This window comes from Monopterus albus, unplaced genomic scaffold (genome assembly GCF_001952655.1).
Source record: "Monopterus albus unplaced genomic scaffold, M_albus_1.0 scaffold101.1, whole genome shotgun sequence".
Lineage (NCBI taxonomy): Eukaryota > Metazoa > Chordata > Actinopteri > Synbranchiformes > Synbranchidae > Monopterus > Monopterus albus.
In genome coordinates this window covers 430,631-446,304 of record NW_018127981.1, presented here as the reverse complement: position 1 = coordinate 446,304, position 15,674 = coordinate 430,631, and the positions used below count along the sequence as shown (strand labels likewise).

Genomic DNA, 15,674 nt, shown 5'->3' with positions numbered 1-15,674 from the left:
CACCTGAACCTTTGAGAGTTGGTGAAAACGAGATAGTGCTGATACTTGAACTGAGCTCAACAGGATCTGTTGGTACCTGAGGATTCAGGCCTCAGACAGATATCTAGAAGTTATGTTTGGGTCCAGGTCGGGTTCAGACACGTAGGCCAAAATTTAGGCTAGATGGTTGGAGCACTCAAATGTCTGCTTCGTTTAATGATAAGGGGGGAAACAATGTAAAGCTCAACTTTGTTGGGCTCAGGTCTGGTTTAGACATTATATACTATAAGCTTGTTGGATCTGGGTTGGGTTTGTACGCTACACTCTCGGGTACTGGTCGGGTTCGGACAGTAATATGCATCCCGATCCATGTTCTAGTTCAAGAGAGCAGAAAGCAATAGACAAAGGTGATACAAGTAATGAAGCTTCTGTCACTGTGACAATGGTATAAATGAGTTTATAACATGCTAAGGGTGTGGGGGATGACACACAAACAGGCTGGTAGTGATTGATACACATTATGTATGCTATACTAATGAAGCATTTGAAAATGACCCTGGTGCAGACTCGGCTGCTCTCACCACACTGCACAGCTCATCTTTACAAAAGGGACTAGCAGAACTCTTCTGCAGCACCACATACTTTTGTTGCAGTTAGACATTTCATTCTGTTATGTAGCACTCACTCACACTGTTTGTTTTTCCTCCTCTGCTGTTATGCATCCTGCAGTGAACTGGGACCTCTACCATTTGCCTGTGTTGTCTGGCAGCACCTGGCTCTGCAATCCATGCATAAATGCAGCGTATTGTGGAAATAAAATGCTGTAGATTAATATGAATTCATATTTTATACATTAGATAGTCCCTGGTAGGCTAGTGGTTAGGGCACAGCGCTCTCGCCGCTGCACCCCGGGTTCGAATCAGGGTTGCATCAGGAAAGGCATCTGGCGTGAAACACGTGCCAAATGTCAACATGTGAGTCATCAGTGTGACAATTCGCTGTGGCGAGCCCTAAACGGGAAAAGCTGAAAGTGGCTTTCTTTCTATATTTTATACATTAGATATTTGGTTAAAGGTCAGGCATAATATGTACAGGTCTTTAAAAGGTCTTATCATATCATGAATCACAATACCTTGAAAGGGTCTTGAGCTTTTGCTTTAGGTCGAACAGTTTAGCCAAAACTGGAACATGTAAAAACAATGGGCACAGCAGCTTCAGTGTCAAAGCACAGTTTCATTGGCAGATTTCATCTACAGGCACATTTAAAGCTTAAAGACCAAGAAATCATATTTTCTGGTTTGAAGTAGGTGCACTCAGTTGAAAAGAGGTGGTCAGGATTTAGAAACATTTGAATGAATATCTGACGACAGCTGCGGAACTGTTTGCTCATGTTGCCAGGCCTACACCCAGGCAGTCCTGATGAAGCATATTAGCTTCATTTTTTCACTGCTAAACAGTTAATAAATAATAAGTAAAGATCAATTTTACCAATGATGGCTTCTGTTTTAGTCATTTATGTAATGTAATTATTAGCTAAGACTTAGCATTTGAAACCACATTTTAAGGCACTATGGAAAGTAACTTGACACTAGTCTGAAAAGCAGCGTTTCACTTCTCTCTGTAGTTGAAGAATGTATCACCTATAACCACACCCGACAGTGATTTAACGGTACACTGACACCCTGGAGTACACTTACAGCTCCATCACTGCGGCAAGCTGGTGGAAGTCAGGAGAAACAAGGTTTTAAGGGCCTATTAAGGTACAGTACTCTTCAAAGGCTAATTCCAGTTTGGGTCTTATTTCTGTAGTTATGGTTATCATTCCTTTTAGTACAATAACATTTTACTTAGTTTATTGCTGAGATCCGGGAACATGTAGACATTTAAAAAGAATTCAGATGGGCTAAAAAACATGATTTGAAGAAAGGGAATGATAATTGTGCACACTTCTTCTAACAGGCCGACCTTGACCCACATTATTTTCCTGTGCATTGAATTATTACAAACATTTTAGATGTGCTCACTTTTGGTGTTGGCTTCAAAGTTGTTTAAAAAGTCTGGCTAAACTATATGTTTACAACCAGACTGTCTGGCTTGTTTGAGATTGTTTTGTTGAGTACAATTTCACCACAATGGTGACTGTGGTTCAGTGGGTAGAGCAGTTGTCTCCTAACCGGAGGTTTGAATCTCGGTCCCTGCAGTCGAAGTGTCCTTGGGCAAGACACTGAACCCCCCGTTGCCCCCAATGGTTAGAGCCATCGGTTGAGTTGGCGCCACAAATGGCTGCCTTGGTTCTGTACCGGAAGCAAATTCCTTGTGTGTAACATACTTGGCCAAATAAAGGTGCTTATCTTTATCCTACAACTGATAGAAACAATGCTATGAAAATAAAATGCACCTGGGAATTAACCTCTAAATTCATGTTTTGATTTACACAGGGCAATTCTTTAAATGTTTGCTTTCTGGTTGGATAATACTTTCCAGCTGGCATCAAATGTCTTAATGTCTTGAGGACACTTTGAGTCACACTGATGTAGACATGCATCACAACAAAGACAGTCATGCCTGCACATACGGCACACCAAACCACATCAACTCATTTGCCGGTTTCCCCTGGAGACTTTGGCAGACATTCTCCTGGGACATAAACTGCCTCATGCAGCTCTTTGAGTCCTGGGGGATTTAAATCTATCAAACTTGTCACATCATAACACCACCACCAATATCACCTGCAGACAAGATGCCAGTCATTTTCTCAGCACAGTTTTCTTCTAAGTGCACGTGCTCAGTGACACCTTGCTTCACACTGAGGTACACACATTCACACCTGGCTGACACTCATTACAACCAGTCTTTTACTCTGGCATGCTTCACAGCTCTTCAGGCAGAGTTTTGGGGTGAAGTGTTAAGTTCAGGCTTATCTTAACAGTAGCTGCAGGTGGCAGTGTTCCTCATTCACTGTAGGTTTTCACTTTCAAACCCAGAGACCGTGATGGCTCATTCTGAGTATTCTGACTTTATGTATTTCTGTCCTCTGGCCTCCCACAGTCTCCATACATACCAGCAACGCTTCATATACAGTACATTACCAAAGCACTGCTGCAACCTTTAGCTTCCTGCCACCTCCCAGCATTGCATCAACTACCCAGGTGTGAATTGTGAATAGTGTTTTAGGAGCTGCAGTGTTAGCACTGCAGTGGTACAATCAAGCAGAGAGGCAGCAGGAAACCAAGGTGCAGCAACCTTGACAGAGCTGCTGGCAAGTTGACAGTACATCTATTTTTGACAAAAGAGTAAAAGTACACTCAAAGTGGTGGAAAGATGACGATGACAAGGTGGTGGGCATGACAACAACACAGAGTTTGTGAATGGAGACATCAGTGCCAGCTCTGTGACAGACAGATACTGTAAAACAATATTAATGTGGACCCTTTTCAAAGCCAAGCAACTCAGAATTTGGGGGTAATCTGAAAATGGACTATTATTGCACTGCCAAGTTTAAGACTGTCTCTAGTCCTAAAATGGTCATCTCTTTTTTCATTCGTATTAATGCGAAATGTCAGAATCCTTGAGGGCCTTGTCAGTCTACAAAACACTGTACAGTAACATTCAACATTTTCTTAGCCAGATTTAAATTTAGCTAACAATACTTATGTTGATATTGAAAGTTCTTATGTTAGTCTGTCACCAAAGGAAACTTTGTTCTAATCAGACTGTTACGACCTTGTTCGTAAAGGTTATATTTGTTCTGTCATACACTGTTCTCTCATCTGTGAATGTGTGTGTGTAGGAGTATAATTGTCTCTCAATTACAGCTCAGGTGGAGAATGTGGGGTACGATTGGAATGAGTGGGTGTGGATCTGTTCTGTCAGGTGGTGATTGGTCACTGCCTTCAACCAGGATATTAAAATGCCTTCCTAGCCAACTGGGCTCTCCTTTTTCTGGCTTCCAGACCCAGGACCAGCATATGTGTCCTCTAGTGTTCTCAACATTATTGTAAATAGTTAGTTGTTGTTACAATCCCTTTGCTGGACAGGTGGGGTTAGCTTTTTTGTTTTATCTTTTCTCTTTTTCTCCAGTTTTTTTTTTGGGGGGGGGGGAGTTTAGTTGAGCTGTATGTCTGTATCTTTGTTTTGGTTTTGGTTAGGTTAACACAGGGTGTTTTAGTTATTCTACAGTATGGCACACGTCAGCCTAGTGGTTACCTAGGCCGGGGTGTGACATAGACTGCAATAAAGTGATGCAGATGAAACCATTGCAGAGCTCAAAGCTTCACCGAGAGATTCTGACGAGGGAACATTTTAAATTTAGTAAGCTGTTGTTCAGAAGACAGACAATGATGGGGGATGCACTCACACAGAGCATATCTGCAGATGTATTTTGGAGTAGGTGAAGTGGAAGGTACATACTAAAACCTAAACCTGTCAGTCTAAATAGCCAAACTTGACCAGCAAGTAGCTGGTGTTAATTGCTGTCTTTGATTTTGTTGTTTTTTACTCTCATGCTAATTTTATATTGAGGCATATAAACTGTCAGAGTGAGACATTAATCAGTCGCATCAAAGGTCATGCCCTAAGGTGAGAGCAATAATATATGAATCATAAAAGCGAATAGAGAGGTGAGGGAAATTAAAGCAAAAGCTGTGTCACGTATTAGCTCAGCATTTTCCTCACAGGCAAATCTTTTTCTCAAATGAATTATTCTTTATTACAACAGATATGTGCAGCCTGCAGATATGGAGCTGAACAGCTGGACAGTAAAGAAAAGTTTGCCTCTTTCAGAAAAGAGTTTCCCCCTGATGATTAGTTATGTATGACTACACATACAAAATGACAATTTGTGCTGTTCTGGTGGTTCATCTTGCATATCTCTTCTCCATTATTTTTCCATATCCACAATATAATATTTTGAGGAATAGAAAGAGTACTGTGCATGCTCTTCATTTAGTTCAGTGGTCTTTTATGTACTCACAGGTCTGCAGCTTGCTTCATGTGTGCACTCTGAATTCACAGTGTTGATCAGCTAGCTTATCCAGCCACTGCTGATGAATTCTGATAATTCTGGGTCAGAAAAAGGTTGTTTATTGCACTTTTTAGAAAACAATAAATGCTACTGGTGGCACCTTGAAAACAAACCACTCTGGGGTTTTGTGAGCTAAACTGTTCCTGTGAAGTAATTCTCCAGAGTCGCTGAAATCAAAAAGGAGGCAGCTGCTAGGTAACACCTAGCCTTACTGCCCTATGGACTGGTGTCTATAGGTTTGCATAATGAACACACTGGCTGTGGGTCAAGTACTAGAGCAACCAGTAGAGAAACACATTTTCTGTTTCCTAGTTAAAGGAGGCTGTAGGCTGACATGAAGAATACTGAGATTGCCTCTGCAAACTTGTTTGAGGGGTAGGCACCATCTACTCCATCTTATTTTTATCAGATTGTGATAAATCAAGTTTGCCTCCTGATCTTTAAAGAAGAAAAACATGCTTTGTATTTATCACCAAATCCAGAGGAACCCAAAAGATACAATCACATTCCACAGAACTATGTCAACTCTGATTGATTTAAACATAGATCTGAGCTTTATCACGGAGAAATCCTCTGAGAAAACTAAAATAGAATCATAAAACAAGGCATTCTTTGTGTTCAGCATAAAACATATTAGAGTAAAAATAAGAGCTCAGTGGAATGATAGAATATACGGCCTTGTACAGTTCTTACATAAATCCAATTGTGTCTCAGTGACAAATATCTTAAATCCTCCCCATCCCTTTGCACCTACTGGTACGTGTATTTGTGTGTAAGTGTGTGTGTGTTTGTGGTACCATTAGGCTTTTCACTTTGTACCCAGCAGCCTTTTAATTGAATATCTGCAAACAGCCGTGTAATGCAGCCTGGGAAGAGAGAGACTGGAGGTGGAGAGAGAGAGGGAGGTGCTGGAGGAAGAGTAAAAGGAGAAATTAAAAAAGAGAGGGGAGTGAGTATCGTGGGGGGCTGGTGTTGTCAGGCCACCACTAGCTCTGTGTCTCTGTCACCTCAAGGCTCTATGCTTCTCTATGCTGATGCATGCAGTCTTATTCACCCTGGAGTAAGATGTGGCTGCATGTGTGTGCTTGCCTCAGCCTCAGAAAACTTATTTAAGGGCTCATTTCTGCAAACATCTTTGTTTCTTGTATGTCAGCCTGTACTGTATGTACAAAACCTGTCTGATATGTGCATGTGATCATTTTCCTACCTGACAGTGCTGTGGCATCACTAACACTCTCATGCCAAAATGAAAGAGGCCATGTCTTGTGCAGTGCAGTATACGCAGCACAGTATTCCTCAGTAAGTATGTACATATGTGTAGGTGGATGTGACAAAGCCAGCGATGTGTTCATGTTGTCATGGAGGTTTAACTTATGTCAGTGATTTGTTTTTAGGAAACATCATATCCCAGAATGTCTTCCTGGTGCTTCTTGTTTTTTCCAAGTTCTCATGGAAAGAACCGAATTTGTAAGAATCACAGTGATCTGACACTTTAAACATGTGTGTAATCAGTTAAGATTATCAGCTTCTCATTTTGCCATCTGTTTACCTACAGAACAATAAACATTAGTAAAACTTTGATACAGAATGATGCTTTCAAGGAATAACTCATCTGTAGTCTTCCGGTTAATTCTCAGTTTGGCTTAGTTGCCAAAAATTTGGCTACCTGATCAGAATAAAGGGAAGAGAGCCCAGGATGCACCAAGGATGCTGAACAGAAACACTCACCAAAGCAACACATGCTGTAATGTCCAAGCTGCAGAGCTGTGTATCAGAAATGATTGCACCCATGATATCTACCCAGCAGTCCACCTCAGACTGTAGAATTACTTGACTCACATGAGAAAATTGTGCTTTCTAACTTGAGAAGATTGCTTCCAACAAGGATGTATCTGAGCACCGACTGAATTTGATAGTCACCTCACAGCAGCAGTTGGCGAGGCAGTGATGATTCACAGATGACTTTGCAATAACTGGATAGCAGAAAACAAGAGCTGCAGAGATGTGTGGGTGGTTGATGCACTGCTGGCAGGTGGCAGTATTTTAAAGGTTAAAAATGTGGGCTTGTATTTGCAAATGCTCTGATTTGAATCTGTAAAATGTCAGTGGAAAAATATGAAATGCTGGATAAAATTATGAAACAGTGACTATTGTTGTTGGCATCTAAACCTAAAACCGGCCCAGCTGTAGTACAGAGGATTATTCTTGCAAGGCATTTCACGGGAGCAAGGTGTACAGTGCTGGTCCTTTCCAGAGCTGATACCAATCAGCAGTATAATGTCATTACAAGGGATCACTTGATGTGATAATGATCAGCAATTACTCCCACTTAACAGCCACCTTATTTCACCTTACCCGTTTAGTTTTTGAATTTGGTTTTGTGTCCTAAAACCATTACACTTGTTAATAATTTCAAAAGTTACAGCTCTCTAACTGGAAGCAACTATTCATTACATCCTATATTTTTATTTTGAAGGTGATCAAATGCATCCTCCCACAGTCAACACCAATATTCTGCATGAGTTTCTGTCCCTTGCACTTCTTTCTGAATAACCACACATCAGCTAGAAAATTTGAAAGGTCAAATTAAATCAAGATCACCCATGATACACAACCTGAAAAACAGGAAATTCCACACACTGCAGTCATTGGTGATGCCAGTGGACTTTCTGGCCTTATGATAGTAATGCACTAATGCCATCCATTTTGTTAGCATGGCAGCCAGCAATGCCATCCTCAGTCCCTGTAAAACTACACAGCAACAGGAAGGGTTTCTGATGCCACTGTGATAGAGTTTGGACAGCCATGATGGATTGAGCATTGAAAACTGTTGAGGTAACATCTGCCTTAAGCTTTTTTTTCTACTCATTTTAAAATCATTTATCAAATCATAATACATACTGTCCTAATTCAATTGCTGCCTAATCAGTCAGAGTGACCCTACTGGCCAGATCAAAGGTAAAATGAAAAGATGGGCCATGCCAGTCCCATACTGGCATGGTCTGCACTGCATCATCCTCCTGCCTTGGCATCAGATTCAGTCAGGTGGCAGCGTGCACGTGTGTAGCCCACACGCCTTGTTCAACCATCCAACATCACAGAATACAAGACTTTGTCAGAGGCACGTCTTACAGTGCAACACCCGCCTCTTCCCATCTTTCCATTTTCTTCTCCAGCTCTTCAGGGGTCTGGCTGTCACAGTGTGTTTCCTGTTACAGCTCTTCTGGTTCCTTGCTCTGCTGTCAGCCCAAACATCCCGTTATCTGTTCATCTGAAACATGGAGGCTGACAGAAGCTGGTGTGTGCTCCACTGTGGTTCCACTGTGGAAATGGAGCTGATGGCACTTGGTCAGCTAGTAGACACGGCAGCATGAAATCATTGCCATCACAAGTCATGTGAGCTGTGATGAAAGCACTGTGTATGAGATGGACTCTGGGTTGTTAGTACTGTAAATAGGTCATGGGGTTTGAAAGGATTTTTGTCTAAAACAAATTGCAGTAGTCATTATGATAAATGTCTTTTTTGTAACAATAAAATGAGCAAAATAATAGAACAAATCAGAATCAGTCCTTAGCATCAGGGAAGTTACTGTATGTGCACTGACGCCGCACCAGGGAGTCATAAGATGAGTGAGCATGACTTTAGTCTTTACTAGCAGAGAACAAGAACAGTTACAAGAGCTTGAAACTTCAGGAAATTCTGACCAAGTTGAAACAACAGTTTGTTTCAAAATAATAAACTTGCTGGTCTACTTCTCATGTTGTTTTTAATTGTCCCTAGGGGATAAATAAGTTTTATAAGGATTTATTTTTTAAAGCAATGTAAATACCCATTTGAAAGTTTTATTTGAAACTGAATTCAGCTCTCAGGGGCAACTTTACATAACGCATTGATAATTTAATAACTTTACAACTTGATCAATCAGTTGATCAACAGATGCTTAACTGTTTGCAGTTATAATAACCTGTACTCTCTAATTAGTCATGTTTTAGCAACATGCTAAAACTTCACCGATTCCAGCTTTTAAATGTCAACAGTTGCTGGTTTGTCTCCTATGACAGTTTACTGATTAGACATGAAAATAGTATCAACCTTCTCGCCCAACTCTTGGCAAGACAGCTAATAAACCTATTTCCTAAACCGTCGCGCTTTTCTTTTAAGTGTTTTTGCCCACAGTTTTGTGGCTTTGAACCAGATACTTTCTAACGCAGCTGCTCATCACTTACAGTGATGATTCATGCCCATCTAAGCCTTGGAAATACTCCAACTGCCAGTCACCTCACATTGTTTATATGCCAAAAATGAAGGGACTTTAACTTCCAGAATCCCAGGACCAGTTTCACATAGCAACTTGCAAAAAGTGCTCACGTGCAGATCACAGCTGCATCACATTTCACTAAGATTGTTATTTGCAGATAGGAGTTTATACATGGGGCACAAATACGGTGTGGTTTATTTCTGGATAAGAGAAATGTGTAGAAATTAACACGAGAGGAAATTATCTCATGTTCCAAATCACACTTTGCATGTTGTCAAGTTGGTGAAACTTAAAATAAACCCTTTCATTTTGCTTCGCTCTGCCTGGCTCGCAAATGTTTCAGCAGGGTGGATATTTAACAAACAGTCTATCTAATTTTATTAGTAAAAAAAAACTCCATGTTAAGCTACAAGCATCTTGTAGTGTTTTAGCATGCACATAGAGAACAACAACTTTTCACATGATGCAGTTAATGATTTATGAGACAGGCTGGCTTCCTTATATATGGATTACATTTGAGCACACACTGAAGCTGTACAAGCCTCCAAATTAAATGTTGGTTTTAAGCAGAATGTACATGTAGCAGCTGAAAAATGCTAGAAAGGAGTGTGAGAGAAGGCTGCAGAGATGCACGTAGCAACGCAGCATAAAAAGAAGAAGCGACAGATAAGAGGAGAGGACAGAGGGAACAGGCAGAGGAGAGGAAAAAGATTACTACCATAGTACATCAGGCTTAGCTTCACATCTTTAATGGTAACCATGGAAATAATTATAGAGCAGACAGACAGACTGTGTTACAGAGAGAATGTGAAAGCTACAGAGAAAGGGAGAGAGTGGAAAAGACAAGGGGAGAGGAGGAGTGAAAGAAAATTGTGGGGGTAAAGTAGCTGAAATGTTTGTTGGAATCTCTAAACCCTGTCTCTGCAGGGGCTGGTGCTTGTAAAGTATTTGAAGATGGCATGAGCAGAGATGTCAGTTTTACCACCTTCTTGTAGCTGCAGAGCCTCATATAAATATTTTTGGATGTGGAACTACACAAAGATGCAGTAACCAAGGTGGGAAAATCATGATTCACACCTGCATGGACGCCATGTTCTTTTTTATTTTGTTTATTTATCATTATTATTACTATTTTACCCGCCTTTATCTCCCCAGCGATGAGGGACTGTGGTGTGGTTAGTACAGCAACAGTAGTACAATGGTTAAAAAGTTGATCCAAACCCGAGATTGTCATGGAAACAGATCTAAGATACACTTTACCCCTCTGGAAGTGCTGATTGCTTATCTATGCCGAAAGCTTTCTAATAGTTAGTTTTGATTGGTCATGATTTGCCTGTGGGCGCGTGACAGTCTGCATGGGCAGGTGGTACACTCAGGGCTTTGTGGATATACTGTATATTGCGTGAGTAATAACATGCTTGCATGCTTCCCACACATTTGCCCCTGGCTCTGAACTCGACACCGCTGTGTGGGCACGTCAACAGAAGGTAAAGAGGAAACAGAAAAAAAGGAGAGGCATAAGAAAAGAGAGCGGGACGTAGGAGGAACAAGTGCTGAGGGGTTCAGGTCCCAGTAGGGATCCAGTCCGCCCCACCCCTTCTAAACATCTCTCTTTCTTCCTCTCTGGGAATACACAGAGAGGGAGATTGTAGCGCAGGACATCAGTGCAGTGCTTCTCCCTCCCTAAACTGTTCTGCTGCCCACCTGTGCAGGATCATCTTCATCCAGGCAGTAGACAGACGACATTACAACATCCACCGCTTGCCAGGCGGATTACTTGAGGATGAACCGCGGTTTGGTGGGAAGAAAGACGAGGGACTAATTTGCCATTATCGCCTCGTTTTTTCTTGTGCTGCCTGTCAGCTGTTGGCACACGTTCAGTTCTTAGGCACTGCAGTTCCTACACTACTTTATTTTATGGCGTTTGCTTGCTTCTTGGCCAATTCAGTGGCTCACTTCCTTGCATCTCTCTCTCTCTCTCTTCCACAACGGTCTGCGCTTTTTGCTGTTTGTCCACATATTTCCGCCTGGGTTGGAAATTAAAGCTTCTCTTTTAATTTCTACTGTTCGCTTACTGACTGCCCCGCTGGAGGAGTCCGATCAGAAAAAATAGGCACAGCAGAGAGCTGAGCGGTGCGCGTCCAATCAGCCTGTACACTGGCGCACATAGAGAGAGGCGGACCCATTGCGCACCGCACCGCTCAATCAAGCACACACGGGGATGGACGCGCACTCTCACACACACGTGCACACACGGATGCACATCCCCACATGCAGCTCTTTTCTCTCTATGTGCATGCATAGATTTAGAATGTAATTAATCGCCGTCAGTTTTGTGAGTCTCGAGCAGAACGTGCTTACTTTTCCCTCACCTATTGTTGGCAAGTTCGTTTCTGACATGCACAAGGCGGACACCCACTAAGGAAACGATTGCAGAAACATTCCCATCTAAAAGATGAGAGAGCTTGGCCTCAGCGGATCTTCTGTCGGTCACCGGAATTGCGAGTGCAGGATCGGGGCGGAGGGCACCGGGGAGAGAGGACAAGGAGAGGCGGAGTGGGGGAGCTGTCAGCCGGGACTACTCGCCGCGGAACATCCGCTGCTGCCGGTGCTCAAGAAGCAGGGTGCTGCTGCTGAGGGGAAGCGGGGCGAGGATGAACAACGCCTGAGTGTGAAATTATAACACTCGACTGGCTTTGGGGGTGTTTTCTGTCATTGTACCTCTCCCTAATTAGTCTGAAGATGCGAGATAACGAACAGTGGCCTACTTAGTAACTGTCACCCTGTACTCTTATCAGTTTGGCACTTTTGGGTCATCTAAAAGGTAAACTCAGCACTTTGGAGAAGTAAAGGCCTGCAGTTGCGAATGTGCCTGTGCAGCGCAATGCTTTGAAAGGACCTGCTCCCACCTACAAGCCATTACACCAGTTTAATTCCGTGTAGTAATGATTTTGTCTTAATAGCCTAACGTGTTTGTAGTTGATAAGTCAGATTTACCCAAGACAGTAATATTTCTCTAATCTTTATATAGGTACTTCTATAGTGTGTCTGTGGTGCTCAGTAGTATGTTTATGGTCACCATGTTGCACTTGGTGGTATTTCTTCTCTTTTAAATATTATTAGGCTATATTTGTTTATAATATCTAAATATATAGTTTATAGTTTTCTCTGATATTTGTATAGTATTGTACCTAAATTTATTATAAGGTTATTATAGTATTTTTTATATTCATTGTTATAATATATCCAGATACTTTGAAGGAGCCCTGTTTCCAGGTGCCTTGGTAGTGGAGACAGGTATTTATCATTTATACGTATATCTATTTGTCTATGAAATAGTCAAAGGTCGTGGATAGATTTAAAGCCAACATTCATTCATTTGTAACATGGAAGTGTTTTGCACCATTGGGCTTTGGAAGTGGAAAGGATTTCACTGGCTTTGCTTTAGTGTGAGTCCTCTTGATTCCCTGTTTTTCTCTTAGGCTGATTTGAGTGCTGACTATTTGAGCAATACTTCTCTGTCTGGAGCTTGAACATGGCCTTATAAACCCACCAGAGGATGGTTACCTTCTGATCAGACAGTCAGACAAACCCCTGTGTCATGACACTTGTCGGCAGGTGCTGTTTGCAGATACACCAACACACTCAGTTATTTATAGAAGTTTATATCACTGTGTGTTTTTGGAGTGTCGATTTGGAACAAGTGTCGATGCTCTGTGGAATGTAACATGAACTAAGAAGCTGCTGCAGTTTCTAACAGACTCCAAGACTCATTGGAATACAGGCGGAAGTCAGTGAACACACCTCCAGTCTTAGCTGGCATCAGCTCACTGTGGGGTCACATAGACTGGAAACACAGAGACACTGTCTCCAGAAGTCTGAACACAAAGCACAACAAGCCCCACCTGATCTAGGTAGGACACATATAATGCATCTTCTCATTGGACTTTCATTCCCATAAAATTCATATACTGCTTATGTGAATCCATCTCATTATATCATCTGATTCAGGTATATGTTTTGCTGTTGCAAATTGTACTTGATTGCTAATCTTGGAAATAATTCCTGTCCTTTAAAACTGCAGTCTTGTAACTACAGTCCAAGATTGAAAAGATTACACTGGTGTTGATAAATGGTATTGTGCCTTTCATACCAGCACTCATGCTTTCTGAGTGTATCGATGTTAACAATACCTGATAACTAATTTTGACAATCAGTTCTTTTATATAAGACAGGAAAAGCTGTCTCCCAGTGTGCTGCAAATGTACTTCCAGTCTTCACCCAACTCTTGTGCAATGACATCAATTTTCTCTGTGTGTTTCTGTGGGTCTGTCGTCAAGCTCGAGAGCACAAATAGCTCACCGCTTCCCATCTGCTGTTTCCTCACACGCAATGTAATATTCGAGCAAAAGTCGACCTAAAACAGAATATTTATGTTGCTCCTTTAATGCCGGACTACTCAGTTAGTATTTCTGCCTGTTAAACAACTCATTCACAAACATAAAAGCACAATAAAAGATTAAAGACAGCATAAATTCCACACCTGTTTTGTGCCACTTTGAGCATTGTTGATTAGGTTGGTGAGGTGCAAGAACATTGTCTTTTAGGGATTGTCTGGTGGCTGTCTGATGTTGTTGAACTGCACTGTGGGGGAAAGCAGTTAATAATGTACTATGACATGCATTAGTCTGGTGAATAAGATCAGACTCTACTTTTTCCTCTTTGCTCTAGAAATCAAATTATTCCCAATGTGAAACATAAACTTAGAACAAAATTAGACCATTAATTTGCTTGCATTAAAGCTGCAGTGCATTTGCAGAGGAGCAGAAAGACGCTCACTCGCTCCCCCCTCCCTTCACTTCCCACTGAGGCAAAGTAATCAGCAGGCAGTTCACTGACAGCTCTGAATGAAGCTCCTGGCTCAGAAGTTAAAGGTAGGGTTGGCGTATTTTTGCCAATGGAAATCCATCCATTAAAAGCACTGACAACATAAAGAAATAAATGTCATCTGTGGTAGAAGCAGGACTGAAAAACACCTAGCCAATAATTTTATTCATCCCGAGCAAAACCACTGAATGGCCTACCTGCCTGTCAACCTATACTTCCTACTTGTGTGCACTCTGCCCTTGCACTCAGTGTGCAAGTAAGGGTCCCCCACAAGGCATTGTAGTTGCAGTCACATGTGTTACTGCTCTGTTTTTATAGCTGAAGCTAGCAAGCTATGGCAGAGAAGGTACCCACAGCAGCTTTTATTTGCAAACATAGACCACTGTTACAGGCCAGACCCTTTAAGATGTATCAGAATCAGCTTTAATTGCCAAGTATGTTGAGCATACAAGGAATCCATTTCTGGGACAGAGGTTCTCAGTGTGTTATTCATAAACATTATATACACATTTCGAGCTACCAGACTAGTGCATGTAGCGGTACTAGTTACAGTTATTGCACTGCAGTGGTTGCCAGGTCCTGTTGCTTCAGTCATAGTTAATTGTTCATGAGAGTGACAGCCTTTGGGAAGAAATTGTCCTTGTGTCTAGTTGTTTTGGCATACCCTGACCTGTAGTGCCATCCAGAGAGGAGGAGTTCAAACAGATTGTGCCCAGGATGTGAGGGGTCTGTAGAAGTCTTCTCTGCCCTCCTTTTGACCTCAAGAGAGGCTGGACTCTCTACTACTCTGGAGTTGCCCGCGGTGAGAGGCGGCGGGCTGGTGTGGGCTTGCTCATAGCTCCCCAGCTTAGCCGCCATTTGTTGGAGTTTACCCTCGGTGAACGAGAGGGCTGCTTCCCTGTGCCTTCGGGTCGGGGATAGGTCTCTCACTGCCATTTGTGCCTACGGGCCGAATGGCAGTGTAGAGTACCTGGCCTTCTTGGAGTCCCTGGGAGGGGTGCTGGAAAAGGCCCCGACTGGGGACTCCATTGTTCTACTGGGGGACTTCAACGCCCACATGGGCAGCGACAGTGACACCTAGAGGGGCTTGTTTGGGAGGAATGCCCCCCCCGATCTGAACCCCAGTGGTGTTTTGTTATTGGACTTCTGTGCTAGCCACAGTTTGTCCATAACGAACACCATGTTCGGAGCTGTGGCCGTAAGGTCTCCGGTGCCTGTCGTGGTGGCAATCCCCGAACCCGGTGGTGGACACCGGAAGTAAGGGATGCCGTCAAGCTGAAGAAGGAGTCCTTTTGAGCCTGGTTGGCTCGTGGGGCTCCTGAGACAGCCGACGGGTACCGGCAGGCCAAGTGGGCTGCAGCCCAGGCGGTTGCTGAGGCAAAAACTCGGGTCTGGGAGGAGTTCGGTGAGGCCATGGAGAAGGACTATCGGTCGGCCTTGAAGAGATTCTGGCAAACCATCCAGCGCCTCAGGAGGGGGAAGCAGTGCCCTGCCGAAACTGTTTACAGTGGGGGAGGGCAGCTGTT

At 42.7% G+C, this 15,674-nt stretch overlaps 1 protein-coding gene across 10 annotated transcripts in view; it reads left to right on the top strand.

Moving 5' to 3' along the window:
- Positions 1-15,674, top strand: part of syngap1b (synaptic Ras GTPase activating protein 1b) — a 132,319-nt gene that overhangs the window by 59,590 nt on the left and 57,055 nt on the right. Inside the window, exons 1-2 of one of the 10 annotated variants that reach the window (XM_020609697.1) lie at positions 10,689-12,085; positions 12,744-13,175. The exons of the other annotated variants lie outside the window; for them this stretch is intronic. The gene's annotated coding sequence lies outside the window, so the exon portion shown is untranslated. Of the gene's footprint in view, positions 1-10,688; positions 12,086-12,743; positions 13,176-15,674 lie in introns of those variants that run through there. 10 annotated transcript variants of the gene reach the window in all.